Source organism: Psammomys obesus, unplaced genomic scaffold, assembly GCF_907164565.1.
Source record: "Psammomys obesus unplaced genomic scaffold, mPsaObe1.curated_primary_1811, whole genome shotgun sequence".
Lineage (NCBI taxonomy): Eukaryota > Metazoa > Chordata > Mammalia > Rodentia > Muridae > Psammomys > Psammomys obesus.
The window spans coordinates 5,198,103-5,211,534 of NW_026592710.1; the positions used below are offsets into that span (position 1 = coordinate 5,198,103).

The 13,432-nt window shown below is 50.5% G+C and overlaps 1 long non-coding RNA gene across 1 annotated transcript in view; it reads left to right on the top strand.

Annotated features, from left to right (window-relative positions):
• LOC129682722 (uncharacterized) overlaps positions 1–1,820 on the top strand; it is an 8,284-nt gene extending 6,464 nt beyond the window's left edge. The window contains exon 3 of the long non-coding RNA XR_008721028.1: positions 1,471–1,820. This is a non-coding gene — a long non-coding RNA (uncharacterized LOC129682722). The remainder of the gene's footprint in view (positions 1–1,470) is intronic.
• The last annotated feature ends 11,612 nt before the right edge of the window (positions 1,821–13,432 follow it).

Here is a 13,432-nt window from a genome sequence, read left to right on the forward strand (position 1 = left end):
ATATATATATATATATATATATATATATATATATATATATATATATATATATATAATTCAAGGTTGTATTTTTGTGGCATGCTGTATGTGTGATTCAACCCTGGTGCCTGGCTGCCAATGTTTTGGCAGTTCCTGAAAAAAAAAAAAAAAAAAAAAACAGATTAATGCTGTTTCTTTCTGGCTGATAGGTTTGGTGTGGCCAAAATTGTTCAAGTGTAGTTTAAAATTGTTCTATACTGTTCTGTTCTGTAATTGGTTCTAAAACTTATTTGTTTACAATGTCAGAACTTGATTACAGGAAACTGTAAATGCTCCACAGTGCCACACCGTGGGAGGGGGCGACACCTGATGGCAATGTTTTAAATTGCCGGCCACAGCCTGTAACAACACATGGCCAGACACCATGTTGGTTCAGGGATAAAGAGGGTGGAACATGGTTTTACCGCCATCTTTGTTGAGGTCTGCCAGCTGTGTTCAGTTCCCTGTTTGGTGCTAAGTGAAACTTTTGTCCTTTAAGCTTTTTGATGTTCAGTCTTTATGCAATGTGGTAGAACCAGCAAGATTTGCCAGCCCCTCTATGAACTGAGTTTGATTGAAAGTTTTGCTTTTAGTTCAGAAATATATTTAAAGTCATGCTAATGACTGCAGTTGATTACAAGATTGAGCTTTACCTAGTCTCTTGTCTATGTTTTCAAGGTCAAGCCTAGGATGGATAGCTACAAAGTTTGCCTATGTAGACCTACTTGAAATAGATGGTCCTAACACTCATCTAAGGAATATGCCAGAATTAGAGATTATAACATTCTGTTTTACAGGATGCAGTTCAGAGCAGATAACTAAAGATAGACAGAGTAACTCATATGCTGGCCCTCAAGCTTGTCAGAGATCTGTGGAATATGTCATTTTACCATGTGTAGACTTATTATGACAGAGTCCCCAAATCCTGGCATTAGCTCCCCAAGGTCTCTGAGGAGATCTGGGCACAAAGTCAGGATTTGCCACCCACCGACACAATCTGAGGCTATCCCATTCTCTCCTACAAAGCCTGTAACATTTGCGCATATAACCCAATAACCCTCCCATACACCCCAAAATCTTCAAATCCCTAGAGCATTTCTGCCACATGAAACATGAAGACTGTAATAACGACTCGCTGTGTTAAGGGGATAGTGACACAGAAAGGAGGCCTGCAGTGTTCAGTACATTGTATGTTTAACTTGAGTGAATGTTTGCCTGTGTGCATACCTGTGCACCACACATGTGCGATGCCCACAGAGATCAGATAAGGGCATCAGATCTCCTAGAGTTACAGACAGCTGTGAGCCTCCATGTGGGTGCTGGTATCAAACCTGGGTCCTCTGGAAGAACGGTAAGTGCTCTCAACCACTGAGCTGTCTCTCCAGGCCCTAGATGCAATTTTAAAAGAGATGTATTTATTATTTACTTATGTGTATGAGTGTTTGCCTGCAGGTATGTATATGAACCATGTGTGTGCAGTGCCAGAGGATGCCAGAAGAGGGCAGCCGTCTTGGAGCTGGAGTCACACAGATGGCTGTGAACTGCTTGTGGACAATAGTGATTGAACCCCAGCCCTCTGAAGAGCAGCCAGTGCTCTTAGCCGCTGAGCCATCTCTCTAGTGCCACAAACATCTCTCTCTCTCTCTCTCTCTCTCTCTCTCTCTCTGTGTGTGTCTCACATAGAACTCACAGGGTCCGAGTCTGCCTGTGGACACAGAGATAACAATAAAGGAAACATGCCAAAATGTTCTCAAAAAGAGAATGGCGTGATGCTCTTGGTTAGTGGTCTTGCAAGGCTTTTAAGTAGGAAATGATAGAAATGCCAATCTCCTCATAATCCAAAGGAGGGTGGTGGGAGCCTGGGAGGGACAGAGGTGGAGAAGCCAGAGGGAAAAGTGCTTGAGCTGGAATCCCAGCATTTACAAGAATGCTTCCTCCTCTCCTCCTCACTCCCTCAGGTTTCAGGAGATCAGAGGCTCCTTGCCAAAGCATTCTAAATAGTAAAAAGCTTGTGAGAGCAGAAGGAATAACCACTGTGTGTAACTGTATGGCCCTGGTCACCTAAGCCGGCTCAGCCCACCATCCAGGACAAGCTCATTAACAAGGTGAAGGGATGGCTAGTAAAAAGCATAGCAAGGAGATCCAGTCAAGATGGCCACCCCAGGAGGAGGAGCAAAGAGATCCAGTGACCTGCCCGGTCCGCCGCTGTCTTCTGTGTCAGTCTGCCCTGCAAGGTGGTTGGTCTGCCAGCTTCCTCCTCGGCTGGTACTGGGAGGCAGCCTTTCCCTTCTTCCAGCATGGGAGCCTTGAGGAGTCTTGGGGACCACTATCTCAACAGTCTCCTAGGCCAAGGGGGGAACCTGAGTGTCTGTCTTCAGAGTACCTTCCTTCCTACATGGAGGGTTACACGTGTGTGTGTGTGTGTGTGTGTGTGTGTGTGTGTGTGTGCGTGCGTGCAAGCTTCCTTGGCACATCTGCCGGTGATGTAGGTGACTGAGTTCTCTACTACGGGTTTATATACAGTTTTGACGACAATGCAGCAAAATTCGGTTTAAAATATTGATGGGAAGCAGAGTGAGCCCCTAAAATATGCCACCTGAGCAAAGGCACAATTTTGAGCTCGTGTCCAGGGTTTCCTCTCCCTCCATCCATGCACCTGAGCTGCGTCTGCACCAACCAACCCCCTCTGTCCATTTCCTTTCCACACTCATTTCAACTTCTCTCTTCCCTGTAACTTCTACCCTTTGTTAAGTGGCCTGAGCGTCCTCCTACACACACCACTTTAACTGCATCTTTAAATCTTTATTTCTTTTTAACAGAGGTCTCTGAGCATGTACAAACACAAGTGGTGGTAGCAAATAAAATTTGTACGCTTTTTCTCTTGTTATTTTGACCTTTGCTATCCCACTTCAATACGCTGGTTAGATTTCTGCCAGTCTAGCAGAAGCGATCTAGAAAAAGGAAACCTCAACAGAGAAAACCCCTCCATCAGACTGGCCTGGAGTCAGCTTTGTGGGATATCTTCTTGATTGATGCTGTGGGGGCGTGGCGGGGGAAGCACAGCCCACTAGGGGCGGTGCCATCCCTGAGCAGGTGGCCCTGGGCTCTGTAAGAAAGCAGACTGAGCAAGCCATGAGGAGCAAGCCAGTGAGTAGCGTTCCTCTGTGGGCTCTGCTTTAGTTTCTGCCTCCAGGGTCTTGCCTGGACCTCCCCCAGGGGGCTGTGACACAGGATAGGTAAGCTAGAGAAACCGTTTCCCTCCCAAGTTGCTTTTGGTCACGGTCTAGCAAACTAAGGCACTTATGAGAAAAGATGTTTCACCTCTCTGCCCTCCAATTAGGATAAGCACGGACGATGAAATCTCATGCTCACTCATCCCCCCAGTGATAAAGCATTTGTGTTGGAGAGGGTCATCATATGTGGCTCCATTCGAATATCTTTCTAGACTTGTTGGCATTCTCTCCAGAACTCCCACCAATGTCTACTTCCTGAGTCTAGAGGCAAATAGATAAAATCGATTTCCCAACCCCAGTCTTTGAAGGCTGATAAAACAAGTGTAGTCACCTTTTTCCCTGGAGGGGCCTCGCTGGCGGCTGCTCTCATGGGCTGTGGTACCCAGTCTCCATCACTGATCACAGCCAGGCCTTGTTGGGTCCTGGGTGGGAGGCAGATGCGAAGGGGAGAAGAGGAAGCTGCGCTGCTCAGACAGGCCTGGGGTTGGCTGCAGCGTCACCACGGTCACCTTTAGCATGCTCGCCCTTGGCCCCATCATCGGCACATCTGCTTGGACACGCTGGCTGAGCACCATGGGCACTTCCTGAAACCATCTCAACAGAATCCTCCCGGGACCCAGGTGAGGTTTCGGGGAGGAACGGTAGCCAGCATGCCAGCCTGTGTCTTCCTGGATGCAGGAAACAGCAAGCACCAGCTGCCTTTATGCCCTAAAAGGAGAGGACCCAGCTCAAGGCCAGCTAGAGCCTCTGAGATATGTCTTAGGTTCATTCTGTTGCTATGATAAAACACTCTGGCAACAGCAACTTGGAGAAGTTAGATCACCAGTTAGGTTGCAGGCCACCATGGCAGGAAAGCCTCGGCAGCAGGAACTTGCAACAGCTGACAGCATCCGTAGTTGAGAGCAGAGACCAGGACTGGAGTGACGGCTTTGCTCGAGCATTTGCTGCTCCTGGAAAGGAGCCAAGTTCCACTTCCAGCACCCACGAGGTGGTTCGCAACCATTCATGACTCCATTTCCAGGGCGGGTGGTGCCACCTTCTGCCCGCTGTCGGTACCGCACGTCCATGTGCAGGCAAAATATTCGTATACGTAAGATAAAAAAATCCGAAAAGATTGTTTTAAAAAGATCAAAGAAAGTAAATGCATGTATGCTTAGTGCTCAACTTGCTTTTTGCACTCTTACACAACCCAGGACCCAAACTGAGGGAATGGTGCCGCCCACAGTCTTGTCTCACAGCATAATCAAAAGGGTCTCCTAACACCTGGCCAGGGGCCATCTAGACAGCCGCTCGCTGGGACTCTCATTCTAGGAGATTCTGGGTCATGCCCAGTTGACAATTAAAGCTGCCCCCCCCGCCCCAGGCTGTGAAGCAGTCCAGAAATAAATGTTCATTTTTTTCAGGGAGTATCTGGAGTGTCTGTATTACTGCAAGGGGCCGAGGCTGTAGTGACGAGAAGGTAGACGAGGCCTTGCCCTCCATGAAGGTGGAACCAGCCCTGCAAAGCAGCTTGCAAGACACTAGTGTGTGCTGGGGAGACCAGCTCCCCCGAATCCTCACAGTTTTTGCCCTAGGATGAGAGCCACACAAACAGACCGAGGTGTGGAAGCTGGGAGAGAGGCTGGAGCTGATACAGGCGTGAGGCCTTGTTGGATCACACCAGGCCGCGCTCGGCACACACCCGCCTGAGGTGGCCTTTGTTACAGCACTGTCGAGGCAACTGGCAAGCCCCTTATGGTGAGTCTGAGTCTCTAACAGACTCCCCAGGGCCCAGATTCCAGGAAAATGGCAGTCAACATAGACATCCCACAAGGAAGTCAACACCGGCTTCCATGGAAGCTTCCGGAGCTCAGGTTACTAAGGGCTTCTAGTGGTGACACATTCCCCATCTATATAACAAGGACATCTTAATTAGTTGGCTCCTCCTCTTCCACATCCTCAGGTGGCACTGTTCTTCTCCCCCTCCCCCACCTCAGGAATCAGGACTGCCTGGCAGCAGGCGGGTGCTTTGGCATGAAACCCACTCCTTTCTACTATAAGAAGGACCGACCCCTCCTCTTCCTTGAGGGCATGAACTCTTGTCAGAGCCTCCAGTATACTGCTGTCTGTCTGTCTATCCATGTTGTTAATAATACTAATAGACCGCTTACCTAAAAGGACAGTCCACTTCCAGTGGACTGGGCAAAAGGAGAGGACTCACAGTGCTTGCAAAAGTCATCTCCACTCTCTGGAGATGTGCTGTGTCCCCGAGGTGGCCTGATGGCCCTGTTCGCCATGGCCACCAATCCTGTGGCATCGTGAAACATGGTGGCTGGGACCAGACACCAGAGGAAGCTGGCAGGTGGCTTCTCCTGACCCCTCCCCCAGCATTAAACAGGCTGAATGGAAGCTGGGTTGATGAATGGTTCTGACTGTTGCTTGGAAAGCCAAGATGCCCCCAACACACACCACATTATATAGCCCAGACTGGCTTTGAACTCACCATCCTCCTGCCTACCAACGGCTGGAATGACAGACATGTGCCACCATCTCTGGCTAAGAGAGGAATTTGTTTCTCTTTGGACAGCATCTCTGTGCCTGCTGGTTTTACATTAACTTGACACAGGCTAGAGCCTTCGGTTGCTTTTGGTCATGTTGTTTCATTTCAGCAATAAACTGGTGACAATCCTCCTGCCTCAGCCTCCCAGTGTGAGATTTCGGGTATGCTCCACCATGCCAGCTCAAGCACTGAGCTTTTAAAGGACAGAATCCTCAGAAAGGAAGGACACTTCCCAATGTGGATAAACGTGGGACAAACTCAGTGGATCGAGGCAGCCAAAAGGCTTCTGGGTTGCTTAGATACAAAGAACAGGATTGCCGAGAGCCATGGAGCCGGGCAAGGGGAATTCCTGTCCTCCGTGGCTCCGCTCTTTTCCCTGGGGCTATCCATAGGCAATCTTGGTGGCCTGTGCTATCCCAGGTGAGTGAGACAGAGGCCTGACCCACAGAGCAGGATGAGTGAGGGACAGGGCGGGACTCAGTAGGGCATAGAGTTCTTCTTACTCACTCTCCTGCACCTCCTGTCACCTCCAGTGTCAGGGTCATTTGACAAATGCAAAATGGCAGGGCCAGGGGCTCAGGCCTCAGAGAAGACTCTGTCCCTCTTACTGATGTCCCAGCATGCCCATAAGCCTCAGGGAGTGGCTGACACCCAAGCTTGGCCGCTGAGATGCTCAGAGCAGGCACTGTCGCCCCCGAGTCAGGCAGAGACGGTTGGGAGACCACCACCGCAGACCGCAGGCAGCTCCTGGGCACTGTGCTGTACCTGTGGGGGCTGGCGGCCCAGGCCTGTCCTTGGGACCAGCTCCTGAGAGCAGGCCTGGCTTTTCTCTCTTTAAAAGCTTGTGTTTGGGGGACAGAGTGCTTGACCAGCATTCAGGAAGCTCTGGGTTCAGCCTCCAGGATCACATAAGCCAGGTGTGGAGGGGCACACTGGAAAGCGGCAAGTCTGAGGGGAGCCTGGCTATTTGAGACACCGTTTCTAAATGAAGCAAACACCTTATATCTCAAGCTAATCATAGACCCCCACTCCAGCTCACAAGCCCCCTCACTCTAGTACAGCACCAGGACCCAGGACGGTCTAGATGCGTAGTGCAGAGCTCGGGCCATGTTTAGGGCTTGTCTCAGAGCCCTCCTCCTAGAGACAGCCACTGTGACTTTCCAGTGCGTGTCCTCTGGCCTGAGTGAACCGCGATGGTCCGGCTAGGACGGGACAGTCATTAGCCAGCAGAAGGCTGGGGGAGCAAAGCTGTCTCAGGAGTAGACTACAGCCCCTGCAGCCAGATTGGCAGGCTTGCCAGGGTTGGGATCAGCGATGGTGAAGCCGGGGAGGGAGAGCCTGGACTTCCTCTGGGTCCAGAGGGCCAGGGAGGCTTCCAAGGTCAACGAGACCTATGGCTGCGGATCCAGGGCTGCGTGTTCCAAGCTGTGAAGTGGGGAGTGGATGAGTTGTCCGGAAATGTGAACAGGGTGGGGTGGCCAGGCAGAAGCAATGGGTGGAGGAGGTGACTTAGGAAGCATGTGGGGGCAGAAGTAGCAGGGCTGGAACTGGTAAGGGGGGACAGGAGCGAGAGTGGGGAGGAGGAGCGGGGAGGAATTGTTACACTCATGCATGTGCGTGCGCGCACACACACACACACACAACCACAACCACATAATAAACATTTTAAAAAGTCAAAAGAACTCTAGTAAGGGAGACAGACAGCCAACAAAAGTATATGTAAATGCATGTGTGAGACAGATTTCCCGGGGCTCAGGGAAGACAGTCTTCAGGAGGAGAAGCCCCGGGCAGCATGGGTGCAGGCACTGAGGCAGAGAGGAGGCCCGAAGTGCAGCGGACAGCCGGGACTACAGGGGAGACCTGGGAGAAGCCTGAGCCAGCAGGTCAGGTTTGGTGCATTCTCAGGAAAGCCACCTGAAACCGGGAGTAGGAAGGGGGAAGTCTTAGGGTGCAGCCTGCAGGCCCTCTGTCCTGGAGGGAAGACACAGCAGGCCACAGGACAGCCACCAGGGACAGCCACAGACAAAACTGCCAGGCCCAGCTGAGTTGGGGGATGGAAATCTTTAGTCCCTTGTGCGGTATCAGCTTTGGCCACTGTGACAAAGATCTGAGATAACCAACTTTTTCCTCATTTATTTATTTATCCTATGTGGAGGTGAGAAAAAAAAAAATTGCAGGCAGCAGCTTCCTTCCACCCTGTGGATTCTAGGGCTTGAAGCCCAGCTGTCGGGCTTGGAAGCAAGAACTCCTGCCTGGTGAGATATCTTACTGGCCCAGACAGCCGACTTCTAAACAGAAAAGGATTGCTCTAGTTCATGGTTCTGGAAATTTCAGCCCATGGTCAGAGGACCTGATGCCAGCACAGTCACCCTAGCACACTGGGCTCCCGGCCTTTGCCGCATGGATCTTTGGGAGCACTGAGGTCGCTCTTGTGTCCAGGTAGGCTGTCACTACTAGGCCATGCTATGGGCCACTGGAGCCGTCACTTCCGTGCTCTCCCTTGAGCCACTGGGCACGCATCAGAGTGCAAGGTCTCCAGGCTTTGAAGATTGCTCAAAAGCTCCAAAGCAAATAGGCACTTCCCAGAGGAAAAACATGTTTTAACCTAAAGAGCTTCCTGGTGCTCCTGGCTGGCAGAAACTTCCACAAGGAGCAAGACAGGCCTGAACACTGAGGAAGGACAGACACACAGCTCACTCGTCCTTCTGAAAAGCCCCAGCCTGTGCCAAAAGAAGCAAAACAAAACCGAGAGCGTTTGTGCGATAGCAGCGCCTGTTGCTCAGGTCCCGCCCCTCTCTTAAGAGACCACAGGATCCCTTGTTAACCTTTGCCAGTTCTTCAGGGCATCACAGAGGAACTCTGTGTGCAGACCTGAGCTGGGTATTGGCAAAGAGGGACACTAGACTGAGACACGGACACCCTTGGTGGGCATAGCTGGTCAGGAGGCTTTGAGTGTGACGTCCAGAAAGCAAGACAACTGGGTGAACTAGCAGGTGGCTGAGGGAAAAGCGGAAGCTTCCAGAATGGAAGGCATAGCCCAGAGCAGACGGAGGGAGGGGGCAGGGCGGGCTAATGAAAACCAGCAGCTCAAAGGCACCACCTTTGAAATAAATGTGCCCTGACATTTGTGCCATCATAACTCTATTGCCACAGCACTCAAGGGGCAGATTCCAAGGAGGAGCAGGGTCTGGGAGGCTGAGCTGGTACCACACCTTCTGGGAAGGTAGGTCATCTTGATGGACAGCATATTGTGGGGACAAGTCACACTTCTAAGAACAGCTCATCCCTTTCGGAGGGAGCCGTGGTAAGGGCTGCTGAGGAGAGATGGAGGGTATCCTGCAGGGTGGGAGACACTGAACCGGCCAGAGGATATGGCAGGCTCAGAGCCCAGGGCTAAAGTGGACAGAGTGGAGGGTGGGCCGCCGTGTGCTATGAGACTTTGGCCTGAGGGCTTGGGAAGCCAAGTCGAGTATATTTTGTAGGGTTCAAATGGTATAGTTAAGCCTTGGTGCCCAGCTGGGATTTCTCTTTTGTCATTCTGGAGGCTGGGAAGGCTGAGAGGCTTGAGGGTCCAGCATCTCTTGAGGGCTTTCTTATTGTTTCATCCCATAGCGAAAGGCCAAAGAACAAGAGAGCTCAAGCTTGAGAGAGGAAAGTATTTAAAGGTACCCCTTATCAGGAAGCCCCCCAAGGCAAGGTGCCCACCTCTCCCTGATGGTGTCGGTCTGCTCAGGAGGGCAGAGGCCTGGCACTTATCCTCTATGCCAGGCTGAGGAGCACGAGCTCTAACATTTATACCGTGCACCATGCAGAGCTTTAACAAGAAACGTGCACACTGGGGAAAGTGCTTCCTGGGTGAGCACAAAGTCCCAGCACCCACCAAAAAAGCCAGGCAGGGCAGCCCTGGGGAGGTGGAAACAGGCAGGCCCCTGAGGGCCTCTTGCTAGCCAGCCTACCCTAATTAATGAGCCCTGAGTCCCAGTGAGATACTTTCTCAAAACACAACCCAGAAGGCTTCTGAGAAATGATAGATGTGTCGGCGTCAGGCCTCCACACGTACACATGAACACACACACAGAGAACTGTCTCATTGCAGAGCAGATGATACACGGAAGGGAAATCATACGTGCTACGGGCTGTGGCTGGCCATGGAACCTAAAAAGTCAAGATGAGGGCTGGAAAGCAGAGAGACAGGTGTGTTCAGGACCCACAGAGTCAGCAAATGGAAAGTTGCTCAGAGGAGGAAAGAACAAGATACCAGGGAGCCAAGTCCAAGAGCCAGGGTACCCTTGAAGTAGGGAGGAGCCTCAGGTTCCAGGCACCCAAAAGACAGGGGCAGGAGACAGCGCTCTCCAGATAACCAGTGAGGTCCAAGGTCTGCAAAGGTTAAACGGGTGCAGAGGAAAGGCAGATCCAATACCAAGTCTTCATTTCTGAGAAATGTACAAGCCCCCAGGTCCAGAAGGCTAAATTTCTCAACCTCCTGTGTTGCCATCAGAATGATCATAACCAGTTTGGGCTGTTTCCTCTTCCCTCTGAACTTCAGGATAAACTCATCGGTGTCTTAATGAGCAGTCCTCACCCTTCCTAATGCCTCGACCCTTTAATACAGTTCCTCATGCTGTGGTGAGCCCCAACCATAACATCACTTTTGTTGCTATTTCATAACTGTAATTTTGCTACTGTTATGAATCTCAGTGCAAATATCTGATATGCAACTTCCAGTGGGGTCTCGACCCACAGGTTGAGAATGGCTGCTTTGATGCTTTTGCCTGGTTTTGCACTGACTTCACCCATCAACGTGGAGGTACTAAGCCATGAGATCTTGAACACTTCTATCCATGAAGATGGCAGGCAGCCACCTTCAGTTCCTCAACACACACTTTCATTCTCTTTGAGACAGTCTTGCTATATGACCCAGACTGGCCTTGACCTGTGATCTCCCTGTGTCCACCACCTAGGTGTTTAGGATTACAAGCAGGTGCCCCTAGGCCCGCCTTCAACATGTGTGTTTTAAACCACTTTATGAATAATACAGGCCGAGGGTGTGACCGCACACTGGAGCATTTGCCGGGCATGTGCAGGTCCTGGGGCTAGGGAAGATGGTCCTGTGCAGGGAGATGGCTGAAGGGCAGATGCTTCTCTTCCACTGACTGGAAAATGGCTGTAGTAATGGCCGCTCAGTGAGCAGGAAGTGAAACTTGCACTTGGAGCTACTGCGATGGCTCATGGTAAAAGCACTCGCCGCCAAACCCGATGGTCTGAGTTTGAGCCCCAGGACCACAGATATGACGAAATGAGAGAACCGACTCCTTCAAGTTGTCTTCTGACCTACTGTACCCTCCACACGTAATATTATTATTATTATTATTATTGTGGGGCTGACTGGCTGCTCTTGCAGAGGAGCCAGGTTTAGTTCTCAGAACCCACACGATAGATTATACTCCAGGTCCAGGGGATCTGACATGCTCTTCTGACCTCTATGGGCATTAGTCATGTACATGGTACACATATATACACACAGGCAAAACACTCACACAGAAAATAAAACTAATAAAAAAAAAAAGGGAGGGGGAATTCTGAGGGCTGGAGAGCTGGCTCAGAGGTTAAGAGCACTGGCTGCTCTTCCAGAGGTCCTGAGTTCAATTCCCAGCAACCACATGGTGGTTCACACCATCTATAATGAGATCTGGCGCCCTCTTCTGGTGTGCAGGGTAACATGCAGGCAGAACACTGTATACAGAATAAATAAATAAATGTAAAAGAAAAAGAAAACAATTAAAAGAGAATTCTGTGCAAATGAGCAAACTATATGAAATATGAATTATATTTCAACAAAGAGCTGAAAACATAAGCTTCCACTTTTAAAAACTATTTTCGGCAGCCTCATCACGTCCTGTGACTCTTCACTGAGTGCATGTCAGCCGTCAGACTGAGGCAGCACCAGAGCAGCTGCACAGGTCAATCTCTGACCACAGAAAAGTAAGGACGGCACAGCAGCCCGGTAGGATCCTGGCAATGAAACACCTGAGGCCCCCTCTCGCTGCACAATCGGGGATATATAAAAAGAAAGGTGAGCTAGGCAGTGGCAGTACACGCCTTTAGTCCTAGCACTCAGACAGGCAGAGGCAGGTGGATCACTGAGCTCAAGGCCAGCCTGGACTACAAAGCAAGTCCAGGACAGCCACGGCTACACAGAGGAACCCTATCTCAAAATCCCAAAATTAGATTAAATTAAAAAATAAAGAGGTGCCACAGTGTCCTTGGGCCAGTCTTATGGTAGACGAAGCCCTGTTCGTAAGAGCAAATCAACCCTCTGTAACAAAACCTGAGAAAATGAGACACTCACCCTGGTGGCCGTCATTGTACCCAAACCACAAACAGAAAGTAAAGACAGGAGACTCAGGGACACAGGTTTTGTAGGAATGCCAGCTGAGCCTTCACAGGGGAACACAGGTTGCCTACATCACGAGGGGCAGAGCCTAGGTCCCAGCAGCCCCCAAAGCTAGGCAGGCCTAACCACCCATCTTCAATAAGCCAGTTTAACAAACAATAGTGAGAATCGAAAGGAGGTTGCTTCAATGTGGCCCCAGTGGACAGAGGAACAGTGCCCAGTGACCATCCCCCACCAAGTCTGTCTCTTATGGGATGAGACTTGAGGGCAAGAGGTGTGTATGACCAAGGCGCCGTGGGCAAGCTGTGGCCTGTCCCTCACCACTGGAGCCCGCCTCTGCTGTGAGGTGTTCTGTTAAATCTCTCTCGGGGACCCAGGCTCCTTTCCAGGCTGGCACCGGGTATCAGCATTTTCTTCTCCCAGTATGCCCTGGGGAAATCCTGGTTTCTTGAGGTCCTGATTCAATAGTCTGGTAGCTGAGGGGAAGGACGAGTGCTCTCTTTGGAATATCTTCCTTCTGCCCAACGGTACAACAGTAGCTCTGAGTGTCCTGTGAGCTGACTAGTTTCCAGCTGTGAGAGTCATTTGGGAGTGGATATCAATTTTATGGCCTTCCCTCAGGGTGTCACAACAGGAAAGCAATGGGGAAATCTGGAGGCCAGCACTTCCACCTTGCCAATGGCTAAGGGCAAATGGAGAGTCAGCAAATCATTGCTTTATCTGCTAATAAAGCCTGATATGGCCACAATAAAAGTTAATGATTAGGTGCTTTCCTTCAGACAAATCGCAGAGTCTAGACTGAGATTTTATATGAATAAGGGTTTAGTTTTTTGAGACAGGGTCTACAAAGACTGTAGCATAGCCTGGCTGGCCTGGCACTCACTCTGTAGACAAGCTTGAAGTGGGCCCCCTCCTCTTGGGTCACCCAAAGAGCCCCTGCTTGAGAAAATTCTATCCATATTCTTAAATTGGGCCCAGGCTATGAACCATATGTAGAAACACTAAAAACAGCTTTGGTTTTGTTTATAGCGGTTTGGTGGGACCAGGACTCCCACATGAGAAGCACTTGCTTTACCGCTGAGCCTCCTCAGGGCCAGCAAGCTCTCACTGAGGCGCTAGCTTGATGCTTCCTTCCCTCCAGCTCTCCTCTGGTCAACATCATAACTTTCTTTGTCCTTCTTTCCCCGGAAGGAAGAGAATGGCGTATGAAATTAAAGGGTTTGGAGTTCAAGGAGGACACTGAAGCAG